General features: G+C 36.9%; 1 long non-coding RNA gene across 1 annotated transcript; it reads left to right on the plus strand.

Moving 5' to 3' along the window:
• Positions 1–2799: 2799 nt before the first annotated feature.
• LOC117967636 (uncharacterized) lies at positions 2800–12479 on the plus strand. The gene is made up of 7 exons (XR_009328519.1): positions 2800–9433; positions 9724–10417; positions 10602–10691; positions 10947–11126; positions 11235–11327; positions 11520–11751; positions 12165–12479. It is a non-coding gene; the product is annotated as an uncharacterized LOC117967636 (long non-coding RNA).
• Positions 12480–22837: the final 10358 nt, after the last annotated feature.

The following is a 22837-nucleotide window of genomic DNA, read 5'->3' on the forward strand; positions in this document are numbered from 1 at the left end:
TTACAACCAGAACAGTGAAGAAACGTCGCAACTGTCCATGGTATACCTTCAAATTTCGACTGCTTAAGTCTGTCTGTCGGAAGTCTGAGCACAAATGGAGTACACAGTAAACCAAATATTCTCTTCAAAACCATTGATCAAATCCTGCATCCTACGAAAGACAGCACATCCACCTCCTGGTAGGGTGTGTCAGCTGGTGTTGTGAATCATGCCGCCACAGTGCTGAGACCGGCTACTTCACAACACCAGGGTTGCACCCTACTCCTGCCAGCAGCTCCACTCCTGAGAGATGCCAGCCTGATGGTTCACAGTACTTGAAGCTTTCATTCAAAGCCAGAAAGAGAACACCATGATCCCATTTACAGAACAGTGTTGCGAGCCAAGGGGGCTAAGCTGCAAGCTTGACATGCTGAAGTTACAGAGCACTCTTGTTCCACAATAATACGTGTAGCAGTGTTCTCTGACAACTGGCTCAGTAAACTGCTCCCCATGCTACTTATAGGTTAGAAATCCTACTGAAGCCAATATGTACAGATTTTCAGGTTTTATTGTTTTCTACTGATAAATTCAGCAGTTTACTGTATATGTAAATTATAATTTACTTATTTTTACATATTTTCATCCACATACTATATGCATACAATTTTGATAGAGATACTGTGGGCTTGATAAATGTGCTTTGATGCTACTGTATATTACTTCAGCTTAACATTCTTGCATGGATGCCCATTATTAGCTGTAATTGTGCAGTTTATAAACGACTAATTGAAATGCACCAAACTGCAACAACTTCATGAATATCTTGTCTGTCAATAATAATTCTCCCAATACTTACCTGGATAATTGGATAAATCCATTATTTGGTCTTATTTTCATCAGTTTACATTTATGAAATGAATACTGAAACATGATATGCGCATTTAAAAAAAATAAAATGTTCTTATGCAGTACGGATGACTGCTGTTTGTTTCTTTTCTCATTGCCTTGTCTTTTGCGAAGTAATTGTGGGCTAGTGCATTATATTTTAATGATAAAAAGGGTGACAACTGAATAACAATTACCACACATGTTACTGTTAGTCTTTTTCAAATCAAACATGGCTCTGATACATTTTCTGGAAAAATCTATATACCGTATTTACTCTAATTTAAGTAGCCCCTGAATTCAAGTCGCATCCTCAAATACAGATACCAAAAAAGAAAAAGACCCTGAATGCAAGTCACATGTAACTCTTAAATTAACGGTTAAATTACTTTAATTTTTTTAATGTACATTAAAGCATCAGAGTATGTCACCTACTATATTACAAATGCAAATGGGAAAAGAAACTATGTACAGAGTACAGTACTTTCAGTATTGAATGACAGTCATTGCAGTTTATGGTAGCTGGGAAAGGGTAAATTACCTTGAACTTTATTTCAGTCTGCTTTATTGTCCTTGTTTGTTTAATCTGGCCAACGTGACTGTCACGTTCGCAAGCAAAAAGTGCAAGACAGAAATGTGTCGTTCATGTTAGGTTTGACTTTGGAGTTTACTCTAGTGGGGTTCCTGTAGTTAAACCAGGCACAGAACATAATAACAGTAAGAATCAGAGAACGATGGAGAATCCGCCATTAAGCAGTACATACCTTAGTGTTCCTGTTTCTTGTGCTCCTCCAGATAGAGAAAGAAAGATATATAAAGAAATGATTGTTCATTTTAAAGCCGGACCCACGTTGAGCATTTCAACAAGTACTATACTAGTAATATTAGAGTATTACCTAGCCTTTCGATTGCGTCTTCACTTTTATTATTACACCATTACACTAGAGCTCCTACAGCATTGCTTCACAAGTTTACTTTGCTATAGCCCACATAGGGCGCACAATACAGACTGTTACTCTCAGTTTTTCTTTTGGTTTATCTAGTCTTTTGCTAGCCTCTACTGCATTGTTCATCCTTACCAAAAAATCTGGCTCCAATCCATGACATCTGTGTAGTGCCCCCCTCCAATACACCGTTCACTAGTTCACCAAGGATAACCCCCTCGGTTATCCCTATAATTAAACTGACTATCTTAAATAACCAATTAAGTAGAATTAATGACTACGCCAATTTGACGTTAATATAACTCCAAATAAATAACAGGTTCTTTAAAAATCAAGACAGCACAGTATGTAAAGTGAGGACAACAAGGTATAAAAACAAGAATTTTATTTAAACAAAATATCACAGCTTTTACCTATAGCAGCAGATTTGATAGCAGCAACCTTTAACCTCTCAAAGCCCCAGCCCCTCACAGACAATTTCCGCCTGGGAGGCTGTGCCCTTAAATAAATCACAATATCTTCCAAAGTATAGACAGCACAGGCATGGTTCAGGGCTTGAATTCAAGGTAACCCCTTGGGCATCAAGACTAAAACCTCAGGTGTGATAAAAGTCTTACTCAGTACCACACTGGAAGGAGATATCCAGAAAAAACACATAAAAAAACAACAAACGCTTTTCATTTTTTTATGTTCTATAGTCATTTTTTCAACTTGTAGCATATGAAAAGAGCCAGATTTTTTTCCAGTGCTTCACCAACATGTCTAATATACTGGGTAAAAATTTGGAACTGTTTGAACAAAGGGATCAAATTCTACAGGAGTTTTTACAAAGCTAAGCCCAAGGGTCCCCAAACCTCTCCAAAAATAAACATTGTGTAAATCTTTATGTCAATTGATATACTAAGTTCTAAAAGGGATGTTATCTTCTGGCACCTCACAGGCTAGCCATTGCCACAAGCATTTGCCTTTGAAAGGTTTTTTTTTTTTTTTTTTTTTTTTTTTTTTCCCCTTATCTCATTCAAGAGGTGGGCGTGTTTGTTTGCACATCAATTACTCTGTGATGTATTGGGTTACAAACACAGTAAAGGCATGAATGGAACGCTTGTGACCTCCCCTACAACGTGATCAGGGAGATTTCATCGTCATGAAGGTTGTAAGACCACAGCAGCAAAACGCAAGCTAGTCGATTGCTTTTGTTTTGAATGCAAGGTGGTACTAGACACATTGTGAATGGGATATCTCAGCGGTGAAATGACGGATTCGAAAAATTCCTTCGCTGTTTGACGGTAGGAAAACAACGATTTTGATATCGAGTCAGCTTTTTTCTCTTTTGCTTTTGTAATAATATTAAAAATGAGTTATGAAATATAATATTTACGTGCAGTTCCGTGTTCCGCCGGCGGGACAAGAGGGGCGTAAAACTATAGCAGCAGATTATTAACCAAGAGCGATCCCATTAGACCCTAAGCACTAGGATACGTTAAACTAAATAATGATGTCACACCAACACTTCTAAATAAAAAGATAATAATTCACAGCACAATAACACCTTTAAATAACAGCCTTCAAAGCAAATAGTGGTTTCCACAAACACAATCCCAAACGATAAAACAAACCTTAAATAACACACACAAAAAAAATAAAACTAATAATCAGTGATTTTCATAGAACAGAAAACTTCATGCAACCAAAAAAATGCCTAATGCTTAAACCCTCCAATAGCCGCTATTTTAGTTAATACACAGGTGGATACAGTGCAAGTGTGCAATCAAAAGTTAACAGGCGTCTTATAATTATATATTGTAAACACATACACAATTACAGTTAGGATAATCAGGACAAAGACGCTACTCTAAAAGTCTAAAAACAACCAATAACACAGAACAAAAGTTTGTATGCAGCGCTCAAATATAACATCAAGATTCACAGGATCGTAATTACCAACTCAGAGTACAAACAATGCACATTCTCTTTTGTAATCAATCCCATACAATTGTGACCGACGTCTAAGAGCACGGGGGATACTTCACTGAAACCACTCCAATATGGAGCGGACCAAACTATTCAATATGAATAGTAGTAGTTTACCATTAACTTCTAGCGCTTCAGCCAATTCACCGCGCCTCAATATTACACTTGAAAAGTTACAATCCTCACCAAACAGTAGTTCCCCGACCTGTGCTCTCAGCTCACAAATCTCTCAAACCCGGTCGCTCTCGCACTGATTAACCCTACCTGTTATTATACAGCTGACCCCATTACGAATTAGCACTGCAATTAATATGGAGACCAATATCACACAATAAAACTCAATCTTATTACATTCAAAAAAGTAAACAATACATCCATTGCACATCCGTTACATCTGCTCTTGACAAACTTTTATGACAAGGTCTAACTGGCTGGAACAGATTACATGAGACTACATGCATACTGTTTTCATAAAATATGCTGTGTTCAGAAGGTTGGGTAACCTGTATTTATTTAAAATAGTTCCTAGAATTTGATGGAGTTTATATACAGCAAAGTGTGATCCTTAATCATGTGCCTCACATGTGCTTCTCTGTGTACAAGATGAATCCATTTTAGATGAGCAGGCAGCCTTTACAATACAGTTGGCAAGAGATTTCTTTCTGACAGTACCCAGTGCAGATCTCCTGGCACAGCAGGGGAACTAGGTTACCCTATCAATATTATTGAAAAAACTGCTGACAAGACTTACCATGCCCATTGTCAGGCATGACTGCTTCACACACAGTTAAACAGTGTAACATAACCAGGTCCATTGTGTGTCAATGTATAGACTTTTCATCATTTAGTCATACTTCTAAAACACAGGAGCCCTTGACATGTCTGAGTTAATGAGCAGATTTATTTCTCAGCGACTGCCCTTGGTCATAACACGTGGGTAGATCCTCAAAGAACATCATAAATACATGTTCTCTTAATCTCTGAACACTGCATTGCTCCGCTCGAAAGATACCAGCAAAAGTCATTCAACAATCTTTTTTTTTTTTATCTTATATTCTGGTTACCGTTTCAGATTCATTTACCGTTTGTTTTGTATTTCTTTTTAAAAAAAGCTTTGCATGGAGATGGCTTATAGCAAACCACATAGCAACACTGTATTTGTAGCCTAATTAATCTTGTTTACGTTTGCTTACTTTTAAAGCAAAAAAAGTTCCCCATGTTTAAAGCAGTTTGCATGTTGTTTTTGTTCAACCTATTTATGGATGTGTAAATGCTTTTTCTATAGATGGTAGCAAATCCGACTTTTTCACATATCCGCCTATACCCCAGTCCACAGGAGGTCAGTTTTGCAACGTTGTACTGTACTATAAAGTGAATTACCCTACATTTATTAATAAAGTCTTTAAGAGTCAAACAAATACATTTCAGGGGCTCAGCAAGATCAAATTACATTATTATTATTTGTTTATTTAGCATACTCCTTTATCCAAGGTGACTTACAGAGACTAGGGTGTGTGAACTATGCATCAGCTGCAGAGTCACTTACAACAACATCTCACCCGAAAGACAAAGCACAAGGAGGTTAAGTGACTTGCTTATGGTCACACAGTGAGTGAGCCGGGATTTGAACCGGGGACCTCCTGGTTACAAGTCCTTTTCTTTAACCACTTGACAAGAATGCACACTCCAACAAATCTGTTTCTACAGCACTTGCAAAACATATAGAATACAGGATAAGAAGTAAAGGGAAAGGCTTGTTAAAAGCTACAGTATTATTTAGTTGCTAATCACGTTGACATTAGTTATTCCATAGGAAACTAATACAATGTAAATACCATGAATCCCTGTTTCATCTCCAATGCAGTGATACAGTATTATCAATATTCACTTGATACCTATCATTAAAATAGCATGTTCTGTGGCATTATAGGCATACAACAACTCGGGCAGATGTTCGGCCCACCGACGTTTCTTTTCTGAAAACAATGTGCGAAGCAAGTCATGTCAATTTCAATTGAAACATTCACATTGTCCGTTACCTTGTGGATGGTAAGGTACTGTATGGCTTTTCTTAACCCCATAAATACCACATAATTGCTCAATCACATGACCTTCAAAACTCCGACTTTGGTCAGAATTAATCTTATTAGGAACACCATAATGACAGAACCACTCATTAACTAATACCTTAGCAACAGTAGTGGCCCTTTGATCTCTAGTAGGCACAGCAATAGTGAATTTGGAAAACACATTGGTCATAACAAGAACATTTTCACAGCCATCAGATGAACATTCTAGCAATGTAAAATCGATAGCCAAAATATCTAAAGGTTTTGAGGCCAACAGGTTTTCCATGGGAGCTCGAACTTGTGGGTTGGCAGCTTTAGAAATGACACAATGGCTGCAGTGTTTACACAATTGCTCTATTTCTACTCTCATACCGGGCCAGTAACAATGGCTACTAATCAATGATGTGGTCCTCTCTATCTCTTGATGGCCCATCTGGTCATGTAGTTGTTTTTTTACTTGTTCGTTAAGGGAAGCTGGTAATAAGAGCTGCCGTTTCTCTCCTCCACATGGTTCTTGTGATATTCGGTACAGGACCCCTTGATGTTCTTGGATTCTCTCTCTCTGTCCAAGTAACTTAATGGTTCCTTTTGCTAAAGTTCTTCGTTCAGCAGCATTGGGGACACTACCTAATTGCCAATGCCTAAGGAACCCATATATTATTGGGTCTTCCTTCTGAAGTACAGATTTTCTTTAGTATTTGCAGGAAATGGAAAACTAGTTGAGCAGGTCGATACTTCAGCCTCTCCTTCTTCTACAAAACCTACTTCAGGTACTCACAACTCTTTAAAACTGATGGTAACTGGGGGGAATGTGAAGTTACTTGAAAAACCTCTTGTAGCTCCTGAACAAATGTACAGTCTTCAGATGGCTGCTCATATTGCCGAGAAAGTCCATCCGCATTCCCATTTTGCCTGCCAGATCGGTAAAAGAGCAAGTTGAGAGGCCCACCGTTGTTCAACAGCCCCCAAGTTAGCAGTTTTTACATAGCTCAACGGGTTATTATCAGTAAAGACTGTGAACTTGTTCCACAACAGGTAATCGTTAAATGTATCTGTAATTGCCCACTGCAAGGCCAACAGTTCCAGTTTCATTGATCTATAATTTAGCATATTCTTTTCTGTAAGGCGCAAACATCTACTGGCATAGGCAACTGGTCTTCTCTTGCCATCTACATCTTGGGATAGTATTGCTCAGATTCGCCTCCAGGTTTTTTTTCCGGCTTATCTCGGCTTCTCTCGGCCATTGAGTGCTTTTCTCGTCTTTTTCTGGAGAAAAAACGACTAGGGACCTGTGTTGTCCGATTTTTGCCCACACACCAGATAATTGTAAATCAGCATTTTATATGTGAAGTGTTCTAAATAAATGTACATTCTGCATGACAAAAAACACAATTATATATGAAGTTTAAAAATTATGCACAAAATAGATATTCCCATTATTTTTTATTTCCATTTAGCTGCTGCTCGCTGGTGGGAGAGCCGTCTCCCTGTACGCTACTAGTTTCCATAAAAGCGAATTCTGCTTCCATTCATTTTTCTTGCTCTTGTTAATATGCATTTTAATTAACACATTGATTTAATTAACACATTTTTTTGAAAATCACTTGCTACTAAAGCTCTCGTTACTATACCACAAGTCTGATACAATAACACTGTTTTTTTGAAAATCCTGCCAAACGCCAAAAGATTTACAGAGAAAAATAGATTAATCTCAGTTGCACAAGTATTCAACCCCTTTGCTAATGCAGCCCTAAATCAGCAAGTGATTTGTTTGAAAGGTCACAAATTAGTGAAATGGTTTCAGCCGTGTGTATTCAAAGTGGTTTAACTTGTAGATAATTTCCCTCAGGTATATAAAGACTTTCAAGCTGCAACTCACATAGTGATCCAACAGAGCAACCATGAAGACCAAGGAGCTTTCGAAACAAGTCAGGGATAAAATGGTAGAGAGACACAGAGCAGGAGAAGGGTACAAGAACATTTCAAAGGTGCTGATTATCCCTCTCAGCCCAGTGAAGTCCATCATTAAGAAGTGGAAGATGCATCATACCACCAGACACTACCCAGATCAAGTCTCCCTCCCAAACTGAGCATGTCATTATTTATTCCCTACCCAGCATTAAATACGGCCCAAAGCCGTACGAAACGCATTTCGGAACTGCTAAAGGAGTGCATAGATGAGCTTGAAAAATATGTCACATCTACAACTTCCACAACAGTCAGCAATCAGGTTCAACCGTCGCCAGCGAGTGTACCTTGCACCCTATCTTCAGTTAAAGGTACATTCCCTACCGTTGTTTGGTAGCATTGTAATAGATTAAATTAAATAAGTGTCTACTAGTCCTGCACTGTACTCTATGAGTAGTCTAAAAAAAATAAAAATAAGAACATGCTGGACAAACAGAAACTGCTATATAAAACGTGTTTTGGGATGTAATTAGATTTTATTTTCCTTTTTATTAGGAGAAGTAACTTGGTTTTTTCAGCCATACGCCACTGTTGGTCCTCCATCATCTAAAAGGTGAAGGGAGGGGCTCCATTTTTTATAAATCCAAAACAAACATGGACACATACATTTTGCTGCTTATCAAGAAAATATGATGTCATAGCTCCCACAAAGGCAGAAAGGGAGATCTTAAAAACTTAAGGTCTCAGGGAACAAAAAGTAATTTTTTTTGTTTGTTAGTTTTTTTTCACACACCCAACCCCCACCCCGTCTGTGTTTAATGTTCCTTTTGTATTTAACAGAAAAACAGTCTGTAGAGGAATTTAATGAGACACTATGTAAAAAGTTTCCTGGTCTTAAAGACGCTGGGGGCTTTGAGCTGCTGAAGATTAAAGGAACCCACTGTGAGCAGGCAGTTGGCACAAATTCCATACCCAAATGAGGGCTTGTGACGGGGTGCCCATCCCTTGTGAGTATTTTATTATTTATGTATGTATTCATTTGTTATTATTATTATTATTATTATTATTATTATTGTATTTGTGTGTGGACAGACGAAAGCCGTCCAATGTTATTGTTTATTAATAAAAAAAGCCGATATTATTGTTATTTGGAAAGGATGGGGTTACTTCCTCATCCTTAAAATATCTCGTGAGAATGTGGCTGGAGCCTTAATAAGGTAATTGTTTGATCAATGGGTAGTTAAGACTCCAGCCACAGGATATAAAAGAGACCCACTCCAGGCTCATGGGGAGAGAGCTAAGGGAGAGCTAAGTTAAGAGGTAAGTTAAGAGAAAGCGACGATTGCTACCGGTGTCAGTATTGCTGAAGGTACTTGTTTGTGTAAAAGAGAGTTATTATTTGTCTGTTTTGTTTTGACCCACGTGGCCTTTTCTTTTGTGTTGTGTTTAAATCTTAATTTTGTTAGTTTATAAATATATGGCTACGGCTGTTTTCAACCCCATACCTTTTTGTTTTTGCACTTCTTCCTGGTCCGTGACATCACTACACGCCTGCGCACTCCAACCACTCTGCCACAGGGCTACACTGCAAATTACCTGAGTTCACCTGATGCTGAAGTTAGATATGCAATGATATCTGTTAGACCTCTGCAAAGGGACATAAGCATGTTTGCTGAAGTAAGGAAAAAAGTTTATCCATATTTTTTTTCCCCTTTATGTTAGCCAAAGTAATTTCAAATGCTGCTTTTTTTGGTTGTACACTTTTAGAACTATATATCCTGTCAAAAGTTAAATGAATATTGTTAAATACAATTCATAATCACAAATGTTATTTAGTTAACTTTTATATATTGAACAATACCCATCACATTTAAAACTTGTGTAGACAACTTTAATATGTGATAATGTTATATGATGTAAAACACTGGTGTGAACCTCCAAAATAATGTTAAGTCCTAACTCCACAGCCAGTCCAGTGTAATGTGATGGAAGGCCCGTTGGTGAGCTGTATCAACTGCAGTACTAAAGTACCCATGTCAAAGATCCGTGACCACCAAAAGGACTGTTCATTGTAGGTAGATTTTGACAATTTAAATGTGTGGTTAATCAAATCAGATGATCTCAGCGATTACAGCAATTGTGCTTAATGGCCTTAGGCTTGTATACACTTTTGTAATTACCTTAAAAATATTAAGCTAAAAGCTTATGAGAATTATTTGTAATGAATTATTAGTTCATGACTGTTAAGTACTTCTGTGTCAACACTGTAATATTTATTTATTTATTTATTTTTCTCCTCTTGAGAACTGATCAACTGTCAATCTCAGGTGTTCTGAATGAGGTAAAACGTTGTCTTAATTTCAGGTTGTGTGTTTATGTGAATGTTTATTGTATGATGAGTACTTGGCTTAGTTACAGGAGCAAGGGTTTTTACATATTTCTTTCATAAATGTATTGCATGCTTTTTTTTAGTAAACTAATTGGTTACTTTAAAGGTATGTTGTCTGCACAATTCTTGTAAAATGTATTGCAATTTAGTTTTTTTTAGGCAAATGCTAAAATTTTAAAATATATTTGAGAATGCAAGCAAAGGGAACATTGAGGAAGCCTCAAAAATGACTGGAGAGCCAAATGGGGCTGCTGAAATTCTGCTTGATGAAGGTAAAAAGCTCACATCTTTACATGAAAATCAAACCTAGATTCACATTTTAGTGACATTGACATGCATTTGTTAGTTCATTTTTCATATCATTGTGAGTGTACTAGTCCTTATGACTTATTTACCACTTTTCAAAAACTCCACTTCTCTGTATTTATTTTTTTGTTTTATTTATTTATTTCTTAGCAGTCACCCTTACACAGGGTGACTTACATTATGTAGAAGTGAATTGAACTTCTTCCCCTGCTCATCATACTGCAGTGCAAACAAATGAAGGTACAGTCATTTTTAGTGAAATGTATGCTTCTCTTTTAATGTTAAACATAATCTAAATTATTTCTTAATTGGTAACCTCAACAAAACTATCCTTTGCATAGTTTTGAAGTAGTCATTTTGCTTGTTGTAATGTGATTTTTAAAAAAAATTTAACCATTTTCTCTGACCAGCTAATTTTGTCTGAGGTTGGTATATCCTAGCATAGATGAGATGTGCTGAAATGAAAAATCTTTCTGTCTACATTTGTGTTCTTAGAGTGGGGTTTAGCACCTAATCCTGTTACAGCTGCAAATCTTTTCTGCGAAATGTATACTCAAGAAAGGGAGAAATGATTATCTGAAACCACTCCTTAACCTCCATGACTCAGAAAGTAACCGCAGCAGAGCCATACTGATGTTCTACAAACAAAAACACAAATAGCTGCACGTTTGCAAGGTACAAGCTAAAAGCAATTTCCCCCTAATATTTTGTAAAAAAACGTTTCCTAGAGGAATTATGCTTGTTGTATGTCAAATGTCTCCAAAATATTTTTTTTCTATGCAGGTGATGTAGCTGTTGGAGAGGGTGTCAACAGGTTTTTTATAAGTCAGGCAATGAGCAGTCTCCAGAATGGCTTTAACATTGATTTTGGATGTGGTAAGCTATTTATTTATATTCTTAGAGAAATATTTTATGATGATGGGAATAAACGCTTGTACAGCAACAAACCCTTTTTAATTTTTTTTTTTTTTTAACAGTATCTGATTCTGTATTATTTACTTTAAAGCTGGTCTGTTCTACATTATTATGTTTTCTTAAATTATGTAATTTAGCATTTTAATGTTTCAGGAACAGGAGACACCACTTTACTTTTTGAAGGTCAAGACAATCATTTTGTTCTGACGGCCACAAAGTTTGATCGAGTCGCAACTTTTCGTGATTGCTGGACGAATGATAGAGGACCACCTTTTTGTGGTCTTAGTCCAGCTATTGTACATGGTCTTACGGTGGGGATGAGTACACAGTACCAATTACAACAGCCGGTTGCACTGATGTTGATATCCATGATTTAGTCATTAAGGTAATATTTTATTTTTGTATTTTTAAATGGAATTATATGCACCTAAGAAATCTGATGGACATTTGCAAAGCTTCCCAGATACATTTTTACGTAATCATATTTCAAAATAGCCTTTCAACCGTTGTTTATTTCAAAATAAAAGTAATCTTAATACTTTTCATTAAAAGCAACAACTTCCAGATGGGTGAGTAAAAGCAGACATACTGAGGAAATCTGCAGGCAAAACGTCCGTTCTTTGAAGTGGGCTAATAATCCTTTTGTAAGTTGTTTGCAAGGAAAATAAACACGATAACATATCTTTTTGAGTGCGGACCTTTCCTTCTAGCATGTACTAATAGTTTCAAATGACCAACAACCATCAGTAGATATAAATGTCATACACATACTAATAATGTACTATTTATCTTTTGCAGCTTCACAAAACCAAATAAAAGACCTACTGAATTCCTGGGTTGGCTGGGAGGTTCTACCTAAAACACTCTGTGTGGAACTTGATGATGACCTACAAATGCCAGTAGCAGCTATCTGCTTTAATACCCTGCGACTTCCTAAGTATTTGTCTTAAGAATTGTTTCAAAGAGATCTTGATGCAGTCATTGATACCTCACACACTGGATTAGGTCAGTTGTAACCTGTAAAGTGCAATGTTTATTGTTGAATAATGTCCTGTTGGTAGCATTATCCCAGCATTGGTCCCAAAGGCTGCAGGGTCATTTTTTTTTTTTTTTTTTTTTTTGTTCCACACAGTTGTATTGAACCTACTTGCTAATTTAAATGTAGGTTGTATGACCGTGATTGTGTAAACTATGTAAGGCTAGCGCATCAGGACTACCTTTGCTCATCACTGTGTTTACACTGGTTTGTAGTTATTCAGTTAAGAATTCAATTAAGAAACTCAACGCTCCATTGGAACATAAATACTGTGGGTCACCAGGACAGGGTTCAGAACTACTGGTGTACAGTAATGCAGTTAAATCAGGGATGGGAAATTTGGTATTATTATACAGTCTAACCATGTGTGTGTTTTTTTTTTTCAGGTCTTAATCAGTTGCTAATTGAAAGGTATCTCTAACACCTGCAGGAATCTGGCTCTCAAGGACTGCCCATTCCTAACTTAAATGCTGACATTATTTGCCTGTTTGTAGTCCACTGGTCGAGGTTTCTAAAACATGTTTTCAGACGGTACAGAAAAATTGTTAGACCAAGCAAAGGGATCATTATTTTGGTCTTTCTAAATAGTTGTAGATTTTGTGACGGTGCTTCATACAAAAAAAAAACAAAAAAAAAACTGCATACCTTGTCTTTATTTTTATGTTTCAAGGTTTTACAAGCACACATTTATATCTGACAACCCAATATGAACCTATTTCATTACCTTGTATTGAGTTAATCTACATGTTTGTGTGAGGGGTGCCCAGTCCTAGAGGACTTCAGTGTCTCCAGGTTTTCATTCCAACTGTGCGCCTAACTACCTAATCCAACTGTGTTAATTTGACCAATGTAATTACTCTTCCCAATTCAGAAGGTTTTGGTTATTTTGGGAGACCTAGAAAATCTGCCATGACTACGGCCTTCCAAGACTAGGACTGGGCACCCCTGCTGTATGCAATAGGAGTGTTTCCCTGCAACTTTCAAATCTTTTCATCTTACTTTTTTGTTTTTGTTATTCTCTCTCTATCTATCTAGATTTCATCTTTAAAACTTACAAAACGCACAGAACATTTCTTATGCTGCAATTGCTTTTTTATTTTTAAGTCATGGTACAGTTCCTAAGCTGTTCTATAAAAACAAATTTAATTACGGTGTCTATTTAATCTGTATGCAAATATGAAATAGCAAAATAACAACACTGCTTAGCCTTTACATATGGATGTCCCAAAAAAAATCTATACAGCTTGTGTGTTTTTATTATAATTATAAAATTCTGTGCAGCTGTTCGAGAGTATGCAGATATGTGTGAACTACCATGTCAGTAGATTGATTGGAGTTTGGATCTGGTAAAGTGGCCAGCTCCTCCTGCATTAATGACCGAGGCAGGTGTGTGTCTAGAATTTCCAACCCGTGCTCTCGAGATGACGATGGTGCACTCCAGTCCATCCCATAATCCTCACTGCCCTAAAAATAATTGTTAAAATGTCAAGCTTTTAACCAATACAATAAAAAAGTGATTTGTAGTAACAGCATGCATAAATTGGGCATATTTAGAAACCAAGGTTTAAAGAGCTAGCAAGTATTCCTTAAAGTATGGAGAAATAAATCTTACAAACTCTGTACAGACAAGAGAAATATAAGCAACATTTGAACATGCATATTACGATTACCTGTTCTAGCAAATTATCACATGGTAACCCAAGCCCTTGGACCTAGAGCTGAGGTGGAAACATATTTGAAGCTGTACAGATTTTATGATGGTTACAGCCTTCCTGGAATAAAGACAACTGCCTTTGCAACACAGGTACAAACACCTGGTGTAATGCAAACAGGTGGATTTCATCATCTGGATTTAAGTAGCCCAGCCTCTCCATCTCATAGAAAAAGATGACAGAATGATTGTAAAACTGAAGTGAACACGTCACACCAAAGCGCCTCTATTCTGAAAGAGATCAATCTACTAAATATAGTAGTTAATATTTTGAAAAAAAAATATTTTCGCTTAGCAGATGCCCTTCTCCAGGGCGTCTAAAATATTACAATGAGGTGCAACAATGTTTAAGAGCAAATACAATAATGAGAGTACAAAAAGTACAGAACCTAAGTGGCACACATACATTTAAACAAGTACAATTAATGTGAAGCATGTACAAGTAGTGCAGATACAAGCAGTAATGTAGACACTGAGTAAGTATGTAGTATCCCTTGTTTCCAATGAGTAAGTACAAGAACAAGGTGAATAACAGTACAGTAAGGGTTATCAGTTGTGCTAATATCTGATATCAATAAATACTCATTGTATTCCTGCAAAACAGAAATGGGGCCCATTTGTAATAAAACCATCTATTATAGATATTTAAACACAATTTGTAAACTGAAATATATTCATCACATACTGTACCTTTGATTATGTATGCTGCGTCCTGCAATGTGGCTATTGAAACCTGTGCCCATTTTTGCTACCATATGACGAGCAACACCAATATTTTCCAAACCCATATCTAATCGTACACGTTGTGGCTGTCCATATGTTTCAACAGCTGATAAGAAAGATTTCAGCACAGTTGCTACATGGTGTTCAGTGGAGGCATTCAAATACAAAAAGACTATTTTTGACCAAACACTAATTCTTTGTGTTCCAACTCTTTACTGCAAAACCTCTTCTTCTTCTTCTTCTTCTTCTGGTTAATCTATAGGGCGCATTCCATCTATTATTTTAGATGATTAGCGCCCTCTACCTGTAGTCCTTTGTCTGTCTTTGTTTTATTTCATCTTTATTTATTATAACTTCCCTTCTTTTCCTGTTTCCTTTATATATTTCGTCAGTATCCTTTCTCTATTCAGTCTCCCTTCCTTTCTCTTTTTCCCAGCAAGTTCTTTATATTGACTTCATATACCTCAATTTCTCTCAGCCTCCTCTCCATTTTCCTTCTCTGCTCCTCATATTTCTCACACTTTAATAAATAATGTTCTACTGTTTCAGCTACTTTACATTTTTCACACTTTCCATCTTCATGTTTCCCCAGTCTTAAAAGATGTTCATTTAAAGAACTATGCCCAATCCTTAACCTATCCAACGCTCTTTCCACTTTCCTTCCCAACTCTTTGTTCACCCAACTGCTGATCACCTCTTTCTGGATATTATGATAAAACCTTCCTTTTATGCTTTCATCCCATCTCTTCTGCCATTCTTTTACTATCATTTTTTCACATAGGCTCCCATTTCCTGCGATCTCAGAGGAATCACCACATCAATTTCCTCTCTTTTTAACCCATTTTTTTGCTGCCAGATCTACCATCTCATTGCCCAGAATGCCAGAGTGACCAGGAATCCAAACTAAAATCACTTCGATCCCCATTATTGTACATTCCTTATATTGTTGCATTGTTTCAAACATGATATCTCTTCTATCATTAAACTCCTCTTTTAATGCAATAAGAACACTCAATGAATCTGAAAATATGACTGCTTTTTTAGGCTTTATTTCAGCTATTTTAACTATTGCAAATAGTACAGCTACCATTTCTGCAACATATACTGATAAATGGTCTGATATCCTCGCTATTTTACAGATATCTAATTCTGGGATATAATATGCCATTGCCACTCTTCCTGTTTTTGGATCTTGGATCCATCTGTATATATACATAGTGTCTCCATACTCTTCTCCTCTACAAAAGCTTGACTCTTTCTTTTCAGTTCCATTTTTTCCCCTCCTTTCTTCACTTGCTCACTCAATCCTATACAATAGTTTGGTTTTTCCATCAACCATCCCGGAAAAACATTTATATTAACATTCTTTACCAACTTCAGATTTTCCATTCCCAATTCCTTTATCCATTTTTGCATCCAATACCCTAACTCTGCAAAACCTCTTCACTCACTCTGCCTCTTTCAAAGATGGCCACCTTACAGATCCGGGTCACAGGTCAATGATACAGAGTTCTCTTTCTCTTCCTAGATAAGTCTGTATCCTTTCCCACATCTTTATCTGAAACAGTGCCTTGCAAAAGTATTCAGATCCCTGACCAATTCTCTCATATTACTGAATTACAAACTCAACCTCTCTAAATCTGACCTCCTTTTCTTTCCCTCCTCCTCCCCCTACTCTGATCTCTCTATCTCTGTTCCTCTGGAATCTACCACACTCTCTCCCTCTTCCTCAGCTAAGAACCTTGGAGTCACCCTGGACCCCTGCCTCTCTTATTCCCAGCACATCTCCACACTGGCACGCACTTGCCGATTCTTCCTGAGCAACATCCGAAGAATCCGACCCTTCCTCACCAACTATGCTACCCAGCTCCTGGTCCAGGCCCTGGTACTCTCCCGCCTAGACTACTGCAACTCCCTCCTGGCTGGCCTCCCTGCGTCCGCCACCCGTCCGCTCCAGCTCATCCAGAACTCTGCTGCCCGCCTGGTGTTCTCTCTGCCTCGCTTCGCCCACGCTACTCCACTACTCCGCTCGCTCCACTGGCTCCAGATCACCGCTCGCATCCAGTTCAAGACTCTTGTACTAGCCTACAGATGCCTTGACCAGACTGCACCCAGCTACCTCCAGACCCTCATCTCTCCCTACACCCCCACTCGACCTCTCCGCTCCGCCTGCACTAGAAGACTGGCTCTACCTCCGCTACGCTCCCCTGCCTCCAAAGCCCGCTCCTTCTCCACCCTTGCTCCGCAGTGGTGGAATGACCTTCCTACAGATGTAAGGACTGCCCAGTCCCTGACCACATTCCGGCGCCTCCTTAAGACTCACCTCTTCAAACAGCACCTGTAGAACTCCTCTGTTTGTATCCTGGGACACTATCACCCTTCATTTAAATGTGCTTTATTTTGCTCTTATCTGCCCCCTATTTTACTGCATTTAATCCTGTACTTCAGAATACTGTAATCTGCCAAGTGTTTAACCTGTAGTATTTTGTATTTAATCATATCCTGATTTAACTATCACTATTTAATCATATCCTGATGTAACTATCACTATTATCTGCTGTATTATTGAATTGTGGTTTGTCACACTTGAACAAAAGTTATTGTATTTCTTGCTCTTATTGTATTACTTGTATTGTAACACTTGAAATGTATTTGCTTACGATTGTAAGTCGCCCTGGATAAGGGCGTCTGCTAAGAAATAAATAATAATAATAATAATATTACTGAATTACAAATGGTACATTGAAATTTCATTCTGTTTGATATTTTATTTTAAAACACTGAAACTCAAATCAATTATTGTAAGGTGACATTGGTTTTATGTTGGGAAATATTTTTAAGAAAAATAAAAAACTGAAATATCTTGCTTGCATAAGTATTCAACCCCTGTGCTGTGGAAGCTCCCAGTTTACACCGATGAAAGAAATTGCCCTAACGAGGACACAATTACCTTACCATTGGCCTCCACCTGTGAACCATTAAAGTTGCTGTCACATTTTCTGGATAAAAACCCTACTGTTGAAGGATCATTGGTCAGGCTGTGAATCTGAAGGAAAATGAAGACCAAAGAGCATTCTACTGAAGTTAGAGATAAAGTAATACAAATGCATAGATTAGGGAAAGGGTACAAAATAATATCCAAGTGTTTGGATATCCCAGTGAGCACAGTTGGATCAATAATCAGGAAGTGGAAGCTGCATCACACCACCCAGGCACTGCCAAGAAAAGGCAGTCCCTCAAAACTCAGCGCTCAAACAAGAAGGAGACTTGTGAGAGAAGCCACAGAGAGGCCAACAATCACTTTGAAGGAGCTACAGAGTTCAGTGGCTGGGAGTGGAGTAATGGTGCACCAGTCAACCATATCACAAGCTCTGCATAACACTGGCCTGTATGGGAGGGTGGCAAGAAAGAAGCCGTTACTCAAAAAGTACCATCTGAAAGCACGTCTGGAGTTTGCCAGAAAGCATGAAAGTGACCCAGCTGCGATGTGGGAAAAGGTTTTGTGGTCAGATGAGACCAAGATAGAGCTTTTTGGCCAAAACTCAAAGCGCAAGCACTGCCCATGCCTCAAGACACACCATCCCTACAGTCAAGTATGGTGGTGGCAGCATCATGCTGTGGGGATGCTTCTCATCAGCAGGGACTGGGCATCTTGTTAAAATTGAAGGAAGAATGGATGGAGCAAAATACAGGGAAATACTGCAAGAGAACCTGCTTCAGTCTGCTAAAAAACTGAAGCTTGGGAGGAAATTCACCTTTCAGCAGGACAATGATCCCAAGCACAAGGCCAAAGCAACATTGGAGTGGCTCAAGAACAAAAAGGTGAATGTCCTACAGTGCCCAGTCAAAGTCCTGATCTCAATCCCATTGAGAATCTGTGGCACTATTTGAAAATTGCAGTCCACAAGCGTCGTCCAACCAACCTGAACAACCTGGAGCAAATCTGCCAAGAAGAATGGGCCAAAATCACTCTGACACTGTGTGCAAAGCTGGAACATACTTACCCCAAAAGACTTAAATCTGTTATTGCAGCAAAAGGTGGCTCTACCAAATATTAATGTGTGGGGGTTGAATACTTATGCAAGCAAGATATTTCAGTTTTTTTTATTTTTCTTAAAAATATTTCCCAACATAAAACCAATGTCACCTTCAATAATTGATTTGGAGTTTCAGTGTTTTAAAATAAAATATCAAACAAAACGTAATTTCAATGTACCATTTGTAATTCAGTAATATGAGAGAATTGGTCAGGGGTCTGAATACTTTTGCAAGGCACTGTATATATATATATATATATATATATATATATATATATTGACAAGGTGGGGTAAGCTTTTGTCACTTTCGGGATCTTTGCCACTGTCTTCTGGTGTAAATAAACACAGCTCATGATAGCTGATATTTATTTTCACAGCGTCCTTTTTACAGGGGACCACTGCAGTAACACAAAAACAAAACAAACAAACAAAGTCCTAACTCCACTTTGGAGAGCTAACTAAACTTTTGTTCTTTTTAACTAAATATCGGATGGCTAAGCCATTCCGTTACAAAACAGTGTAACAAAAAAAAAAAAAATCCAACAGAGTTTCGATATACCTTTTCTTGGGGTTTCCTCGGGTCTATTCAGGACATAACCTACTGCTACTACAGACTACTGCCACACATTTTTAAAAATAATTTTTAGGAGCACATTACACTTAGATGATTAGCGCCCTCTGTCTGTAGTCATTAGTCTTTTTTTCCCATATCGTTTTAACTCATAATCTATAGAGTCCTGCTTTTCCTGTTTGCCTAATATATTCAATTATTATCTTTTCTCTTTCTCGTCTCCCTTCCTCTTTCTTTTTCCTAACAAGCTATTAATCCTTAAGTCATATATCCCCATGTTCATCAACTTCTTCTTCAAGTTCTTGTTCTTCAAATTTCTCACACTCTATTACATAATGCACCAGTGTTTCACACTTCTCACATAAACCATTGATATGTTTATCTAATCTAAATAAATGACCATTCAGAGTAGTATGTCCGATCCTTAACTTATCCAAAGATCTTTCCTCTTTCCTGCCCAATTCCTTATTTAAACAGCTATTATTAACCTCTTTCTGACTATTATAATAAGACCTTCCTTTTCCACTTGTATCCCATCTCTCCTGCCATTCTTTTACTATTGTTTTTTTTTAACAGATCCCAGAGGAATCACCACATCAATCTTCTCCCTTTTTAACCCATTTTTTGCTGCTAGATCTACCATTTCATTATACAGCATACCAGAATGCCCAGGAATCCATATTAACCTACCTTCAATCCACTTTATTGTACAATCCTTGTATCTTTGAATTACAGCCACCCCTCATTATATATTGCGGTCCTGGAGTTGGCGCCCCATTTCTACAGTCTAACTGCACATACCTTAGTATGCAATTTCACGTTGTTTGTTTACGGCTTTATATTTTTGGGTAAAACATAATTTTGTATTTGTGCATCTTTGAATTTGTATATTCTATGTTAATTTACTTGAGTTTTTTAAACAATATTTTGATGCAGGAGAAGATAATTCAATTTAAGTATCAATGAACATTAAGCCAAAGGGATGGGATTACACTAAAAACCTGGAAACAGTGTTCCTTAAGTTTCTTTCCAAAAGGAGTGCTTGATAATGATAAATTGATAGATGTTGCAGATGTGATACTTTATATAGCATGGTTATGCTGTGTATTTATTTTTATTTTTTATATAATACTTTTTTGTTTGTTCCTGAGACACTGTGTGTCTCAGTGAAAATGCGTATCATGCAACGATGAACAGACTAATGTTAGCTGCCCAGTATACCAACCCAAAACAAATACACAACAGGAAATGTTTGCAAAGAACAGGTGTTCACTTTGGACCATAAATGTTTGCAAGGAACAGGTGTTCACTTTAGACCATTTATCAACACTAAAATGGCTAAACAAGACCATGAAGTGGACAGGAAAAGTCTGGTTGTTTTCATAGTGCTGGGAAGCAGAAATATGTTTTGGAGATTACTTTTGTTTAATAGAAGCCTGTAAATAATGCACAGGTTGTTCTATTTATAATAAAACAAGAATGCTGTATTTTACAAAATAAACACATAAACTAAAGCATATCTTGTTATTCCATTTCTAAACATAGCGTATTAGTTTGCACCAGAAAAGTCAATTGTGAATTTTCAATTCTAGAACTGTAAGTTAATATTTCTGTATGTTTAAGTTTAAAGAAAGTTTGTCTAAAGAAAAACACAGTTACTTTAAAGAGAATGAGAGTTACAGTTTACTAGATATGGAAGATAGCTAAGTTAGTACTGTATATAGTTATTGAATTAAACATAGTTGTTTATAGTTGTATTTTATTTTACCAAGATTCTGCCAGTTTGGTTGTTATAGGGTAATGTAACATTTAAAATTAGAAACATGTATAATGGCTATATTGTTCATAGATTACATCGATGGGTTGTAATCTATAAACACACACACCACACACGCACATTATGCAGATACAGACAGATGGAGCATGCAAATACATATATTTTGAAATAAGCACAGCAGGAATGACAACATGATGCAGTTTTTTATTTTTTCCAATAGAATGGTAAAAACATTCCTGCTAAGCTTTAAAGTTTAATTTAAGCATGTTTGCTAAAATGGAGGTAGGTGGTTCAAAATAAAGTTGAACAGAACTGATTTATTAAACTATACACTATAACTGTCTGTTTTGACTGGGAAATTAAACAATAAAAATCAATAAAGATTATTTTTTTGGTCTTAATGAGTGTCCTTTCAACATTTCTACTTTTTTTTTTTATCAACTTATATGAAGCATAATCAGGATCCTTGGAGGAGATACATTATAAAATGCTGGCTATTTTTAACAAGAAAAATATAAATGTAATATTTGAAGTATTATATATCTTTAATGCCAAACAGTGATTATAAAAGTCCAGTATGATAGAATGACACTGTTAAAATCAGAAGTTACACAGGGTAAAATACAATGAATGGTAACTAATGATTATTAAATCTGTATTATAACACAATTCTAGTGCTACTTTGTATACAATAGTGTAGTTGCATGTGCCATATTTGGTGTTAGCCAGTAGAAAAAAAAAAAAAAAAAACATGCAAAAAGTTAGATTGAATAACCATTTTCTGCAGCCTGACTGCCTGTAGCCTAGACTCGGTGGACATTAGAGATCACAATGTTGCATTTCCAAAGAATGGTTAAACATTTGTCCTATTATGGCAAATTCTCAAAATAATTCACCATTTCCCTCCTGGTCTCAAAGTCAGCATTGTAAATGAGAACCTGTGCTCTATCTAGAAAAATATTTTGAAAAAGGGCAGTATTACATACATCATGTGCAAGCATGATTCAAGACTTGTTTATGCTAAGGAAAATAAAGGCACTTTAAATACAATTATTATAATCTTCAGAAATTGTGGTGAAACTTGCAAAGGGTATTCTTTAACACAAATTATACCCCATATACTATCAAGAACTTGTCTGTATTTTTTAAGTGTTTTGCTAATGATACCACTAGTTGGAGAAATATATATTTATAGTGCAAAGTGCTTCATAATATTGCAATTTATTGAATAGTCCAGTTCAATTTTACTCTGCCTAGATGCTTTCAGATGTGTGTCTCCCACTGTAACCTATTGACAGCCCCTTGCAGTGTAAGTATAATGAGCACATTTCAACATGACTTGAACTGCTGCACTTACTGAGTATAATCGCTCAGCCACAAGCAATCGGGTGTAGTTGGTCTTGTCATTCTTGCACAAGACATTGCGCTCCGTTTGGGAAATGTCCAGATGATTTGTACGTGACACTCTGTGCTAGTTTCTTATTTTTCCTTTTCTAATTACAGTTCACCTCTTGGTGAATCATATATATATATATATATATATATATATATATATATATATATATATATATATATATATATATATATATAGAAGGGTTAGCTAGGGCATGACGTCA

The sequence above is a fragment of the Acipenser ruthenus genome, chromosome 4 (assembly GCF_902713425.1).
Source record: "Acipenser ruthenus chromosome 4, fAciRut3.2 maternal haplotype, whole genome shotgun sequence".
Classification (NCBI taxonomy): domain Eukaryota; kingdom Metazoa; phylum Chordata; class Actinopteri; order Acipenseriformes; family Acipenseridae; genus Acipenser; species Acipenser ruthenus.